This window comes from Loxodonta africana, chromosome 3 (assembly GCF_030014295.1).
Source record: "Loxodonta africana isolate mLoxAfr1 chromosome 3, mLoxAfr1.hap2, whole genome shotgun sequence".
NCBI lineage: Eukaryota > Metazoa > Chordata > Mammalia > Proboscidea > Elephantidae > Loxodonta > Loxodonta africana.
This window is the reverse complement of record NC_087344.1, coordinates 37,471,004-37,486,328: the sequence shown is the minus strand read 5'-3', so window position 1 is coordinate 37,486,328 and position 15,325 is coordinate 37,471,004. Positions and strand designations below refer to the sequence as shown.

Sequence of the window (15,325 nt, the reverse complement as noted above, 5' to 3'; positions counted from 1 at the left end):
GCAGGGCTGGTTGTGGGAAAGTCAAATGCTAACATTGAGGGGCTGCCCCTGCAGCCACCTGCTCTGGTCCGAGCACTGGGCTGGGCACTGGGACAACAGGGGCCGGTCAGACAAATGGCACCAGCTGGCCCTCTCCTGGCTCTCCACCTCTGCTCGGATGGCTTGTAGCACCTCTTCCTCCAGGATCACACCCAGCTCAAAGTGGGACCTGTCTGTCGCTCTCCCCTGCCCCCTTTCTGGGCCAATCAACCAGCCAACAGACATGAGTTTACGAAATCCCCAATGCACTACTTGTCTGAACGGTAGTTTGGGGACCTGCCTTGGCCTCAGTAAGGCCCACCATGGACATAAGCCCTCCTTCCCCTTCCACAGGGCTTTTTGGGGTTTGGTCCCTGAGTTCACCCTATCCGGCCTGCAGGGCAGCCTAGCAGAGGGGAGGCAGGTGCACCTCAAGTATGGCTGTTTGCTAGGAGGGGCCCAGGGGGTGAGCTCCAGGGATGGCCTAGGACTGGGCCACACTGGGGCGGGGCGGGGGGGACTGAGCCAGAGAGAGGCCCGCAAGATGCGCTCGCCCCTCCCTGGTCTGGCCCCATCGATGCTCCAACTACGACCCATCCCCACAGGCTGACTTTTTAGGGACCACATTCTGCTGCTATCCCCTCCTCCTTCTCTCTTCTCCTCTTATCACTCAACAGAAAAATGCAACAAGGGACAGTGTACCACCAGGCCAAGGTCACTGGACAAACTGCCAACTGCCCGCTTTGGCCAGGCTTCTCTGAGCCCTTGCAGCCTTGTGTCTCATGACTTGCTCCCCACAGTGATCCCTTGCATCGCTCCCATTGCCAGTGCAGACACTGGCAAAAGGGGTTCCCTGCCTTGCTCAAGGCCACAGGTAAGGGCAGAATCAGACTCAAAGCCAGCTCACACCACCGGGTCCACTTGTCCCCACCGCTCCACAACACTGAGTCCCCGGGCACAGACGTTTGTAGCAGGTCAGCACTGCTGCCCCCACAGGTCACCCCCCCGCCATGAGGGACGGTCAGACAACAGTTACCCTGCCCTGAACACTTTCTCCAATCCCATCAGCCCTGGGTGAATCGCTTCTCACCGTTATCTCCACTAAATGTCATATCAGCCCTGATGGGCTGGTAATATCCCCATGCAAATTTTTTCAGATGAGGAAACCAAGATACAGAAAGGCTACAGAAATTGCCAAGTAACCAAGGCAGCCGGACTCCAGAGCTTGCACTCTTAATGCGCATTCTAGCCGCCCTGATGCTGAGAAGAAAGTAAGCTTGGAGGGACAGATGACCAGAAGCTGCCAGGAGATGTCCTGTTTGCTTCCCAGCTCTGTCTGATGGCCCTGACATCTTAGCTCCATGCATCCACCCTTCTTCACCCTCAAAAGTCAGTGTGAGCTCATTCACAACTCCATCTGGTCAAGACCCGTCCTCATCCATCGGCCATGAACAAAGGATGCCCTTGGCTATGCCTCACTCTTGCTTGGCGGGGTGGGGGGAGGGGTGTATGCTCCATGGCTGCAGTGCTCCTTCTCGGGTAGTCAGCACCCTGCTTCCTTGGCCGGCTGCCATGTCTCTGATGAGGGGAGCTGTTGGCTATAATCTCACATTTGGTGCAGGGCAGGGGCTGAGTCTAGGTTATGTTTGCTTCCGTAGCCCCCAGAATAGGGCCTGGTACACAGCAGGTGCTCAATGACGAAAAATGAATGAATGAATGACCCCTTTCCTGAATTTTGGAACCCAAAAAGTTCAAAACGCTGGAAAATTTTTCTTATGTTTAGTGCCAGCATAAGAGGCCAGATGGACACGAGGCTCTTTACAGTCCTTATTTGCCCATTTGGAGTCGCTGAGTGGCACTATGAGTTGGAATCGACTCGACGGCACTGGGTTTGGTGGTTTGGTTTTTGGGTGGGACAAATAGTTAATGCGTTTGGCTGCTAATCAAAAGGTTAGAGGTTCAAGTCCACCCAGAGGTGCCTTAGAAGAAAGGCCTAGGGATCTACTTCCGAAAAATCAGCCACTGAAAACCCTATGGAGAACAGTTCTACTCTGACACACATGCAGCTGCCACGAGCCGGAGTCAACTCAACAGCAGCTGGATATTTGTCCATTTAGTGCACATATCCACATGCTTTGCTGCAGAAATACGAACGACCCTCATTACGGGGCGCTTTTACCGGACCCCCTGGGTGGTGTTATAAAATGTTGGGGTCAGGTCTTACGTTATCAAAACCAAAAACCAAACCCGTTGCCATCCAGGCAATTCCGACACGTAGCAACCCTATAGGACAGAGTAGAACTGCCCCATAGGGTTTCCAAGGAGCAGCTGGTGGATTCGAACTGTCGACCTTTTGGTTAGCAGCTGTACCTCTCAACTACTACGCCACCAGGGTTTCCAGGTGCTACATTGCTTTTCTAAAAAAAAAACATTTCTTTTTTGAATTCTGAAACACCAGGGGCCTCAGGGCTGCAGGTTAAGAGACGGTGGGTCTTTAGTTAATTTGGACCAGAAGGTAGTGCTGGAGCCAGAGGGAGGAGGGGCAGGCATGTCCAGTTTGAAACACCCCATCAGATTCCTTATAAGTCCTGAAGTCCCACAATAAGGCACCCAAGTGAGAGAGGTATGGGTGGCACTTACTGGGGGCTGTGGGGGTGCCTTAGCCCTTCATTACCACTTTACCCACAGTCTGTCCCTACTGGGGACCATGGTATTTTTCCTTACCTTTCAAATGCAAGGCTTGGGAAGGTCACATGACCAGCGAGGCAACACGACTAGTAAATCCTAACCTGGAATGGATTTGAGCCCAAATTCCAGGATAGTGCAAACAGTTAACCTGCTTGGATACTAACTGAAAGGTTGGAAATTCAAGTTCACCCAGAGGCACCTTGGAAGAAAGGCCTGGCAATCTACTTCTGAAAAATCGGCCATTCAAAACCCTATGGAGCACAGTTCTATTCCGACACACACGGAGTCACCATGGGTCAGAATCGACTCAACGGCAATTGCTTTTCTAGCTGATTCCAAAGCCAGCACTCAACTTTTGCTGTCTTTTACCGCAGTGGGCTTCTGTAACTGACATCCCATTGAATCATTATGTACATAATATGAGATTCAAAAACGACTAAAGAGTTCAGAGAGGGCAACAATAGGTCTCACTCCTCTCCTCTGCTCCCAGTTCCCCACCCCTCCCCACCCCCATCCCCAATATCCCCCTTCTCCTCAGAGGCACCTACAAAGCTACATTTTGATTGAGGGAGTATTGTTAAAGAGAAGATAAACAAAACGTAACGAGTCTTAATCATGACAAAGCAAAGACAGGGCAACTTTTGGTCACACAAAACTACAAAACTAATTAAAAAAAAGAAAACAGCCTGCCAGCTTTGTTAACGAACAATTCACACTCCCGCATGTGGTCTTTTCTTTTTAAAATGTGTTTTACATAAATGACTTAATCCGCACCTAATACTGGAAAACCCTGGTGGTTTAGTGATTAAGAGCTATGGTTGCTAACCAAATGGTCGGCAGTTTGAATCCACTAGGCGCTCCTTGGAAACCCTATGGTGCAGTTCTACTCTGCCCTAGAAGATCACACTATGAGTCGGAATTGACTCACCGGCAATGGGTTTGGTGTGGTTTTTGGAAATACTGTCAAGAACAGACATTTCATTATTCTCATACTTTCAAAAATCAAGTTGACCAAATGAAGTTTAGGCAATACTCCTGGAATGACATTGACCCTCATCTTCCAATTGTCCATTTTGCTATTTTTATCAGAATTCATTATTTCCGTATTAATCCAATTAGCTTCCTGTTTACCAATACCTCGTTTTTTAATTTGCAGTTTCATTCTAAAAGCTCAGGGAAACTTTCACAACTTGATTTCTCCTCTCTCATTACTGCCAAGTAATTAGCCGAGGAGCCAGCCCTAATCAAAAATTAAGAACCCAGAAGCAAGTCGGAGCATGCCTTACTCCGAAAGAAAGAAAAGTGACAGGAGACTCTTCTGATTATGAGGTTTTGTTGACAGCCACTGACCGCGGGAAGCAAAGGATGGAAAAGCAGAAAGGAGAGACGTTGATTTAACCACTGAGCGGTGCAAATCACAGGTCATTAGAAACCTTGGAGTCGGCTTCTCGATTTGCATGATAATGACGAGCCGGAGTCCTTTTTCTTCCGCAATTTGGGAGCTGACTCCAAATTTGCATGGTGCGCTGTAAGCGATCACCCGCGAGCGTCCCAGGCAGTAAGCGTTCAAGCCCAGCAAGAGGGCGGGGATTTGCTGTGTTTATTTAATCGTGCACCTTGGCCCGGGCCATTGTGTGCAACAGGAAGCACACGCTTTAAGCAGGCGACACAGCCTTCTGAAGGCCGGCAGCATCCAGCGACGACTGCGGTGCTCTCTGCAGAAGCAAGACCTCTCTCCCGTGGCCCAGCTGAGGCCTCCGCAAATTCAAGCCACCACTGTGCTTCCCCTCCACATTCCACCATTTCACAGGGATAGTGCCCACACTGGAGCCTGGCTGCTTCTCGTTTCCCCTACACTGGCCAGCCTTCCCATCCTTCGCAGCTGCTGAGCCAAGGTGTGCTGGCATGCACCAGGCAGGTGGGCACCGTCCAGGTGGGCAGGTAGGCACTACCCAGGTGGGTCCTGTGGTCAGGGGGCTGCAAAATAGAAGCCTCCAGGTCTCGTTCCTGTGTGTTTTGGCCAAAGAAGAAAATGTGGCCCCAGGAAATGGTGCAGGTGGGGTGAGGGAGACTTCCCTCCTCACCTTGGAGGTCCCCAGTGCCTCCAGTCAGAACTCCCCCAAGAGGGGACGATGCCCAATTAATTAGCTAGAGGCTTCCCCAGACCATCCACCCCCCTCCCCCAGGCCTGGCACCTCGGAGCAGCAGGTGAGCAATTAGAGCCCCCGCCCCCTCCTCCTCCCCACAGGACCGCAGAGCCGCAGGGAGTTGATGGCCCAGCTGCTTCAGGGCGGGGGCTCGGTCCTTCCCAGGGGCAGCTAACCAGAGGTAGATCACAAAGGCAAGACACTGAGACCGGGCCCTGCCAACCTCTCGCCCGTACCCTGGTGGGGGGCGGGGGAGGGAGAAATGGAACCAGCCTCTCCTGGGCATCGAGTGTATGCCGGGCACTACCCAGGGAGGAAGGTTCTCAGGTGCGAGCTCACAAGAGCAACCAGCGGTGGCAGGTCTCCTAACGCCTGGGGAGATAGGCATGGTAGCCCAAAACAACAGCCCAGGGCCCTGCCCATGTCACGCTCTGGCCAGGGTGTGCAGAACTAGTCAGAGGTGGGGGGTGTAGTGGTTAGGGCACGATGCTGAGTGCCCCATGACTGGGCCAACTCGGCCCTAGCCCAGAGGCCCACTAGCTGGGTGGCCTTGCTTGTCACATCCTCAGTTTCTCCAGCTGCTGATGGGGAGCACCAACCAGAGCTTCAAACCATCCCGTCCCGGTTCGAACGCCTGCTGAGAATTTGTATTTCCACCCCAGACACACTGAGTCAGAATCTACATTTTAACAAGATCCCCAGGTGATTCTTATGTATAACAAATTTTGAGAACCACTGCTCTACTGGTCAGGAGCCCTGGTCGCACAGTGGTTAAAGCGCTCGAGCTCAGCTGCTAACTGTAAAGTCAGCAGTTCAAACCCACCAGCCTCTCTGTGGGAGAAAAATGTGGCAGTCTGCTTCCGTAAAGATTTATAGCCTCGGACACCCCACGGGGCAGTTCTACTCTGTCCTGTAGGGTCACTATGAGTAGGAATCGGCTGGACAGCAGTGGGTTTGGTTTGTTTTCTTTTCTTTTCTTTTTTGGTTTGGCTCTACTACTGGTTCTCAGAATTGGTCCCTAACCAGCAGCATTAGCATCACCTGGGAACTTGCTAGAAATGCAACCACTTCGGAGCTCTGTCTGCCACAGACACCTCCCCATGCATATACACCGTAACTGCTGCTGTCTTGGTTATTACTCATCTTTGCACCCAAAGTACCGATGTGAAAATTGAGGCAGTGGGAAGAGCCAGTCCTCTGCCATTCTAGCTCCTGAGCATCCCCTCTGCCCACCACAGATCTGCCCAGGGCGGCCCCAATCGGCCTTTGTCACAGGGCTCCCTCTTTGGGGAAACTGCAGAGTTCCCCAGCCACTGACCCTCTGGTGCCTCCAGTGCCTCCCTACCAGCACTTGAGACCTGCCTCTAGTGCCCTGTGCCCCTCTCCTGCCTAGCAGTGTCCTCCCGCTAACGAGTTCTCCTAGCCTCACTCAGCACTCCCTCTCACTCCCTCCCGCCCCTTCCAAGCCCCTCGTCGGCCCCTCCCCCAGGCTGAGCCCCAGCCTGTGTCCAAAGGGGCCCAGACATGGGTCTAAAGCAGTAGCACTGCTCTTGTCCCTCCCAGGGGTTTTCCCTAACTCTGGGGACCGGGGCTCACGGAGGTCCAAGCAGTCATTGCGGAGAGGAGATTTCAAATTTTCGGAGGAGGGGACAACCTGTTTTCCAGGATGCGGGGACTGTGAATGCGAGGGCGGGTGGGGTAGGAAGGGCAGTAAACTGGAAGAGGAGTCTTCCTCCAGCCCCACGCACTGTGGTCCAAACTATGACCTGAGGAAAGGAACCTTCAGTCTCAGGGCTTGATTTCTTCCTCTCCTGGAAAAGTGAGTGGCTGAGATAAGAGACTCCCTGTGTTTTGTGCTGTGATCCCGTGGGGGTAGCCTGGGAAGCTTGCAGAGCCCTTCTCTGAAAGCTATTTCAAATGTATAAAGTACAATACATAAGATTATAGAGAAAACCAATTGTATTGAAATATTGTTACCATAATATTTAAGAAACCAAATTTGCAATATAGTAATGTGGGTACTTCTTTATTAATGTATCACACAGTAAAATCATTGAGTAGCAGGTCTAATAACTATTGTAATTTCAACTCAGTGACAAGCGCAAACAAAATTTTGAGATACCTGCAACCACTGTCGCGTGAAAAGAAAATATCGCGATTCCCATTGGTAAGAAAGTCATAGTACTGCTAACGTTTTTATAGTGCGCTACCTACCCACAACTGGAAAAATAAGCAACATCATGATAAACAAAGAAAATACTGAAGCTGTCAAGGATTTCATTTTACTTGGATCCACAATCAACACTTACAGAAGCTGCAGTCAAGAAATCAAACGACAACATGTTGTATTAGGCAAATCTATTGCAAAAAGACCTCTTTCCGGTGTTAAAAAGCAAAGACGTCACTTTCGGAACTAAGGTGTGCCTGATCCAAACCATGGCGTTTTCAATCGCCTCATATGCACATGAAAGCTAGACAGTGAATAAGGAAGACTGAAGAAGAATTGATACCTTTGAATTGTGGTGTTGGGGCAGAATACTGAATATACCACGGACTGCCAGAAGAACGAACAAATCTGTCTTGGAAGAGGTACAACCAGAATGCTCCTTAGAAGTGTGGATGGCGAGACTTCATCTGATATACTTTAGGCATGTCATTAGGAAGGACCAGTCAGTCCCTGGAGAAGGATATCGTGCTTGGTAGAGGGTCATCAAAAAAGAGGAAGACCCTTAACGAAATGGTTTGACACACCGGCTGAAACAATGGGCTCAAACAGCAACGATTGTGAGGATGGTACAGGACCAGGCAATGTTTTGTTCACAGGGTCACTGAGTCGAAACCAACTCAATGGCACCTAAAAACAACCACCTATATTCATAACTGGAGGAAATACTAAAATTTACCTTGATTTAATACAAATAAAGACACCGTTTTTCTCCCTCCCAAGTTCACAGCCACTGCCTAGTTCACAGAACCCCCGAATTTGATACCCTTGGCTTCTAAGATGGTCTCGAAGGACCTTCCAGCAGTGCCACAGGTCTGGGGACCAAGCCAGATGAGAGTACTGGGCAACAGGTCAGAGTCCTAGCTTTGTGGTCAGAGCTGGCATTTCGATTCCTGCACTTTGCAGCTGTGTAACGTGGACAAGTTGTACAATCTGTTGAAGCCTCAGTTTCCCCGTCTGTAAGGAGGCATAAAAATAGCATCTACCTCAATGGGCTGTGGTTGGATTAGAGGAAAAAACAAACAAACAAAAAATATGTGTATTTAGCCAAGTACCAGCTCACAGCCACTGCTGGATAATTACAGGAGGTATTCCATAAACGATTGTTTAACAGAGTATTTTTTCCTCTTTTGGTTTCTGACTTAGGGCAGGACCTCCACAAAAAGGAAGCATTTTGAGAAGAAAGGCTGAAGACTGCACAGGCATACTGGCCATGGATGGACGGACAGGCAGAAAGATGAGGGAAAGTTTGTGAACAATTTTGCAGACACCTCTTGGAGTCGGCTTTGGTGTAAGTTGTCTTTAATTGCACCCCAAAGATCCGAGGGAGCGTGTACATAAAACTGGATAAAATTCCCTCTGTACTACCCACAGAGAAAGAGTTTTGCAGGAGTCATGTTTGATCTACTGAAGAGGGCAAAGTTTTAGAAGACAGTGTGTGTTTTGGTTACATGCAAATCTGGCTAGTTACAGCCTTGCTTTGTATCTTAAAGAAATTGGGGCAGAACGTGGAAGTACTTGATGGGGGAAGTCATCCCTCAACGTGCTAGTGATAAAACCGACCAGAGTACTAAGGCTTTTTACCACCAACAGAAACAGAACGTTAGAGTTAAAAGGGAACTGGGAGTTATTTATCTCAGTTTCACTTATCTCATTTTTTTTTTCTTGCCCTATTAAGCTAGATGGTAGGAAAATAACATATTGATACAACGTGGACTTAGCCCTCCCACAGAAATGCCCACTTCAAATTGGCAAATTGGGAACGTCCTCCCCTTAACGGTGGCTCATTAGAATAAATGCACATCTGAAGACTGTTTTGGGCTTTTTGTAAACCCAAGGTGCATTAGGTATGCAGTGTCATTTATGTAAGTACCAAGTGATAAATTCCCCTTGAACTTGGTGACCAGGAACTGACCCCAATCTAGATGAACATGCAGCTTCCTTTTTATCAACCAATGAAAGTGGTTTCACTTCGGGCGGGAAAGGAATTGCAGGGTTAATCCCGTCCTTGAGGACAGTACCTCCGCGGGCTCCGAAGGCTCTGTCTGTCTCTCCTGTCTCTAAGTCCTCAGTCTCTCTTCTTTTTCGCTATGTGGACTGTGCTCCTTCCCATGTGCTCCAGGTTAGAAATGCATTCTGGGGCCTGGGTAGGGCATGGTCTATAAATAAAGACAAAGCAGAGGCCACTGGGTCCAGCCACTCAGCCCAGGCATCTTGGCCCCCCCTGACAGATGCCATCAGCCTCTGCCTGTGCCACCAGCTGCTTCCTGCCCCAGTACCATCCATTTCCCCGCTGGGGAGACTACTGGCTACCAGGAACGTCACCTTCCCTGCAGGGGGAGGTTCTGATTGTCCCCTCTGGACCAAAATCCAGGGACCTCAGCCATCCCTTTTTGGACAGCTCAGTGGGTACAAGCACACTTCTAAGCACTTTACATGTGCCATCTCATGTACTGTTTTCCCAACCCTCAGAGGGAGGGACTATATTACCCATACTTTACAGATGGGTAAACTGAGGTTCAGGATGATCCAGTAACTTGTCCAAGGTCCACGGCTTCTAAGTGGAGAAGAAGAGACTTGGACCCCAGCATTCTGACTTCCACACCTACCTAATGAACCACTCCACAAGACTGGCTTCTCCGTGGCACCGTCCTCCAGAATTTGGAGACACCTACCCTGCCCCCGTAGCCTTCAATAGCTGGGACACAAGAACGGTCAAGCATCCTGTGGCCATTTCACAGATAACCTCCTGCTGATGAGTGAGTCCCCACACCCAGGCTTACCTTCAGCTCAACCCTGGCAACCCACTGCAGACTCATGGGTATCTGCTCTGCAGTTTCTGGTGCCAGATTTTTGTTTTATTTTTATAATTACATGCATAACCACTAAATTCATAGGTTGCAAAATTTCAAACACTCTCTCCTTTTGTTCTGGATGCAATGCTTTTTTTACTTTTTTTTTAAATCCAAAGAGGGTAGCTCTTCTTGAGCAAATTCTGCTCAAACATCAAAGGGTGACGTATTTTGTTTCAGTTTACTCATTTCCCCCCAAAGCTAATTATGAAGGCTAAATAAACAGCAACAGTGATGACAAGAAACTAAAACATTGTGTATTAACACCCCTTAACGAGTGCAAACATTTCTCAAGTGGCCCCCCCAAAAAACCTAAACTTATTTCCATTGAGTGGATTCCAGCTCAGGGCAACTCCATGTGTAACAGAGTAGGACTGTTCCATGGGGCTTTCTTGGCTGCAATCGTAACGGAAGCAGATCACCAGGGCTTTTCCTCCGTGGCACTGCTTGGTGGGTTCGAACCACCAACCTTCAGGTTAGTATTTGAACACAAACTGTTTGTGCCGTCCAGGAACTCAAATGCCCAGTTATTTAATAAACAGATCATACTACATTAGAAACCAAAATGACCCCTGGTCAGAAGTTAACTAGGCACTGTTTCCCCAAGACCCTTGCTGGTTGAGGAAGATCTACCTATCATGAATCTATTTATGTTGACATGTGCATACTGTGGGTGCATATCTGCTTAATGGCCAGACAAAAATACAAGCTGAGTAAGAAGGTAAGAATAGCTCCCAAGGAGTTTAAATGCTAAAAGGAAAGTCATAGCAGGACCAGGAGGGAAAGGAGTGGGGACCCAGGAGCTGTCTGTCTCCAGGCTGGCCAGGAGGCTAAATCTGTCCCCTCCTTCCTCCACCTGGCCTTCATCTCCATTAACAGGCTCTGGAGACCAGACTCTAGACCAGGCCGGGCAACCCCTGCCAAACCCAGCGTCGCGGGGGCGATGCCTTTGGAAACCGTAGCAACTTCCATAGCAAATGGCTCCATCGCTCCACGGGTCCAGCCTAGAGGTCAAAGCCCCTGTCCGCTCTCTACCTCCAGAGGAGGACCTAGGTCCCACTTGGCTTCCCGGGGGGGCTGTGGGTGGGGGGGAAGCGCACGGCTCCAGATTGGCACAGCCCTCGTGGGGCTCAGGGAGTGGGCGCCGGGCCGCGAGGAGTTTGTTGGTGACACGCTCGGTTCCTAACTTCCAATCCCACCGGCACCCCCTGACTTGGCCTCTGCCGGGTATTGCATCCCGAACCGTCCCTCGGAGGCTGGAGCAGAAAAGGCTGACAGGAGGGCTGCTCCTGCCCTAAGGGCTGCTACCAGCGCTGACGGCAGACCTGCATCTATCACCTCGCGGGCTCGACTCAGGCCCGCTCCCGGGCCCGGCTCCCGGTAGCTGGGGCCGGTCAGACTCTGGAGGGCCCCGTGTCATCCACTCCCCAGCTCGCGTCCGGTCTCCCGGTACCCCATCCACGGCTGAGAAGCCTCAGCCCCAGCGGCCACCCTGCATTCCCGCGGGGCAGGTGGAGCACTCCCGTATCCCGGCTCGCGGCCCCGCGCTGCCTACCTGGTGCGGTCGGAGCCCGGGCCTTGGCGCCGAGTGGCCTGGCGCTGGCCGGGCTTCAGCTCCCGCCTTAACGCCGGCCGGCGGGCGGGAAGCTCGGGAGCGAGCGGCGGGCACGCGCTGGCGGACGGGAGGCAGAATGGCGGGCGCGCGGGTTATATCGGCGCGGTGAGGGGGCGCGGGCGGGGCGGCACGGCCTTAGCGCTGTTCGAGCCTGCGGGCGGGAAGGCGGCGCGGGCTCGACCGCGCGGGAGGCGGGACAGGGCGGCGGCGGGTCCCCGGCCGAGGCTGTCTCCTCGCGCTCCGCCCTCGCAGCTGGCCTTTGCAGAGCGGGATCCGGCCTCAGGGGCGCCTCCTTCCCGCCCGTGTCTGGCGCGCACCGCCCAGCCGAGACTCAGCGGGGTCGTCTGCGCAAGTTGGACCTAGGTCGGGGCCTCCCTTAGGCTGGCCTGGGCGCGCGCGGGTGCCGTGGTGGGGCATAGACGCCGGCTCCGCGCCCTGAAGCCCCAATAATCCTTCCTGGCCACCACTTGCGCCGACGCCCGAGCCTCCCGCACCGTCCCGACGGTCTTACTCCCGCCCCAGGCTCCCGGCCCCGCGGCGCGCAGGGAGTCTGGAAGGGAAGTGGGGGGAGGAGTGTCGTCCTTCGCCCCCAGCGCAGGATAGTGGCACCTCTGCCGGAGTCCGCACCGGGCACGCACGCGGCTCCGCCCGGCCCGGGGTGCGAGGCTGGGTCCCGGGGCCAGATGGGAGGCAAAGGAGAAGCTTGTGTCTGGGGGCACTAGCGGCCCTTGTTGGCTAAAGACTGCCACCACCCACTACAGCGCGCCGAGGTCACTCCGTTCCCTGGCCCTGCCGGGCATTGCGGATCCTGGGGGCTCTCGGTCGCGGCTCTCCCAGCCCCAGCCCGCGCGCTCTTCCCGGGCTAGGTTGAGCCACCAGAGAGTAGCCTCCCGCACCTTGCTCCCTCCCCAGGCCACCGCTTCCAGGCTTGGGAGGCTGGATTCTGCTCTGGGTTTGTGCGGCTGGGCGCGGGTGACCACGGCCCCATGTCCCCGTGCACTCGGAACGGACCCACGTTACGTGAGGCCGGGGAGCCCCTACGGCCGCCTACACTTGCGGCTCAGCTAGCGGGGCAGCGCCCCAGGGCAGGTGGGAGCTACCAAGGCCCCCGTCTTGATAAGCCTGGCCTGGGGAGGCACCCAAACACGCAGGACCAGTTCTGATCAGCTCTCGGCGGCGGAAATCCTGCGGTGCGCTGCCCTCTGGAACTTTTGGGCCCTGTTAGCGGGCTCCGAGCCTATGCCCCAGCCTGAGGTGACCGCCGCGCCCTGAAAGGTTGTGTCAATACCTCCCGTGACGTCTCGCGCGATCCCGGCTGGTGCAGACCTGGTTCTCCCGACGCTCCGGACGCCGCACCTCACCTGCCTGTCACGCCGATTTGGGCAGCTTCCGCACACCTTTATCGTGTACCTGCTTTACAGTTTGCTAGGCGCAGGGGGTGGGCCACAAAGACGAATCGCGCACCGGGATTTGGATCTGTTTGGGGACAGAAAAGGCCAGCAACGCCGAACAAGACCCACGCATCTAATCCCCCCATCCGTTCGTTAGGCGATGGTTGCGGGCTGTCCAAGGGGGAGGGGCAAGCCTGCGGCTAGGCCTGATGTGGACTACATCCAGATCTCGGTTCTCCCCGACTCAGGGTCGAGTGATGGGTGTTAGGGTCCGCGCGACCTGGTGGGCCGCGGAGGCGCCGTGGGAGCCCAGAGACTAACCTCCCGCGTGGGTGAGGGTGTGGGGGAGGATGGCTGCTCCGAGGAGTGCCCTCTTGGTGAAAGAGGGTCGGAGTTTCTGAGTGGGCCAGAGGACAAAGCAGCCCCGGGGAGCGAGGGCAAAGCTGGTGAAGCCAGGCTCTGGACCAAGTGTTCATTTCCCACCCGCGTAGAGAGAGGGCTGCGCGCGATCCGCAGGCGCGCTCTGCGGTGTCAGGGTGGAATTTGTTCCCTTCGAGATCCGAATAGGAGCAGAGTGTGAGATGAGGGTGACCCTGAAGATACGGTTTTGGCTAGATTCAGTAAAAAATAAATAGCACCTATTTATTATATATTACATACATAATAAACGTTGTTAGGTGCCGCCCAGTTGGTTCCGACTCATATCTGCCCTATGTATACAACAGAACTGAAACCCTGCCCCGTCCAGCGCCATCCTGGAAATCGTTGCAGCCACCCTGTCAATCCATCTTCTTCAGGGCCTTCCTCTTTTTCGCTGACCCTCTACCACGCATAAAGTCTCTCTCCAGGGACCGGTCTCTCCTGATAACATGTGCAAAGTATGTGAGACAAGTCTAGCCATCCTCACTTCTAAGGAGCATTGGCTGTACTTCTTCCAAGATAGATTGTTCGTTTTTCTGGCAGTCCATAGTATATTCAATATTCTTCCCCAACACCATCATTTCGAATGCATAAATTCTTCCATCTTCCTTATTCATTCTCCAGTTTTTACATGCATAGGAAGCAATTGAAAATACTGTGGCTTGGGTCAGGCGCGCATTAGTTCTTAAAGTGACATCTTTGTTTTTTCTAACGTTTTAAAGAGATCTTTTGCACCTGACTTGTGCAGTGCAATGTTTCCTTTGATTTCTTGACTGCTGCTTCCGTGGGCCTTGATTGCAGACCCAAGAAAAATGAAATCCTTGACAACTTCAGTCTTTTCTCTGTTTATCATGATGTTGCTTATTGGTCCGGTTCTGAGGATTTTTGTTTTCTTTATGTTGAGGTGTAACCCATGCTGAAGGCTTTAGTCTTTGGTCTTCATCAGTAAGTGCTTCAAGTCTTCTTTGTTTTCAGCAAGCAGGGTTGTATCATCTGCATAGAACAGGTTGTTAATGAGTTTTCCTCCAATCTTGATGCTGTGTTCTTCTCATATAGTCCAGTTTCTTGGATTATTTGCTCAGCATACAGATTAAATAAATATGATGAAATGATACATCACTGACACCTTCCCTAATTTTAAAGCATTCAGTATCTCTTTGTTCTGTTCCAACAACTGCCTTTTGGTCTATGTACACAAGTTCCTTGTGAACACAATGAAGTGTCTGGAATTCGCCTTCTTCACAATGTTATCCATAATTTATTATGATCCACACAGACAACTGCCTCTGCATAGTCAATAAAACACAGGTAAACATCTTTCTGGTTCTCTGCTTTCAGCCAATATCCATCTGACATCAGCAATGATATTCCTAGTCTTCTTCTGAATCCAGCTTGAATTTCTGGTAGTTCCCTGTCAATGAACTGCTGCAACGTAATAAATATATTACCATGCTTGGTGAAGTAGAGGGTCAGCAAAAAAGGAGGAAGACCCTCAACAGGATGGATTGTGGCAGTGGCTGCAACAACGGGTTCAAACACAACACTCACTTGATGGCAAGGAGCTTGGGTATACTTATATGCACATGTATATGCAGGACAGCCAGTTAAATATGAATTTCAGATAAATGAGTAATTCTCCCATGCAATATTTTGGAACATACTTATACTATAAAATTATTCTTTGTTTACTTGAAATTCAGTCTAACTGGGAGTCCTGCATTTTATCTGCCATTCCCAGCTGTAGAGGACGCCCTGAGACCACCATCCCTTGGGGTAAGCAAACCAAACCAACCCTGTTGCCGTGCAGTCAATGCCGACTCACAGCAACCCTATAGGACAGAGTAGAACCGCGCCATACAGTTTCCAAGGAGTGCCCAGTGGATTCGAACTGCTGACCTCTTGGTTAGCAGCTGTAGCACGTAACCACTAGGCCACCAACGTGTCCTCCTTTGGGGTAAACCCAAACCAAT

General features: G+C 51.9%; 1 protein-coding gene across 1 annotated transcript in view; it reads right to left on the bottom strand.

Moving 5' to 3' along the window:
• The window catches only part of TP73 (tumor protein p73), an 83,252-nt gene extending 71,702 nt beyond the window's left edge, over window positions 1-11,550 (bottom strand). The window contains exon 1 of the mRNA XM_010593158.3: window positions 11,485-11,550. The gene's annotated coding sequence lies outside the window, so the exon portion shown is untranslated. The remainder of the gene's footprint in view (window positions 1-11,484) is intronic.
• Window positions 11,551-15,325: the final 3,775 nt, after the last annotated feature.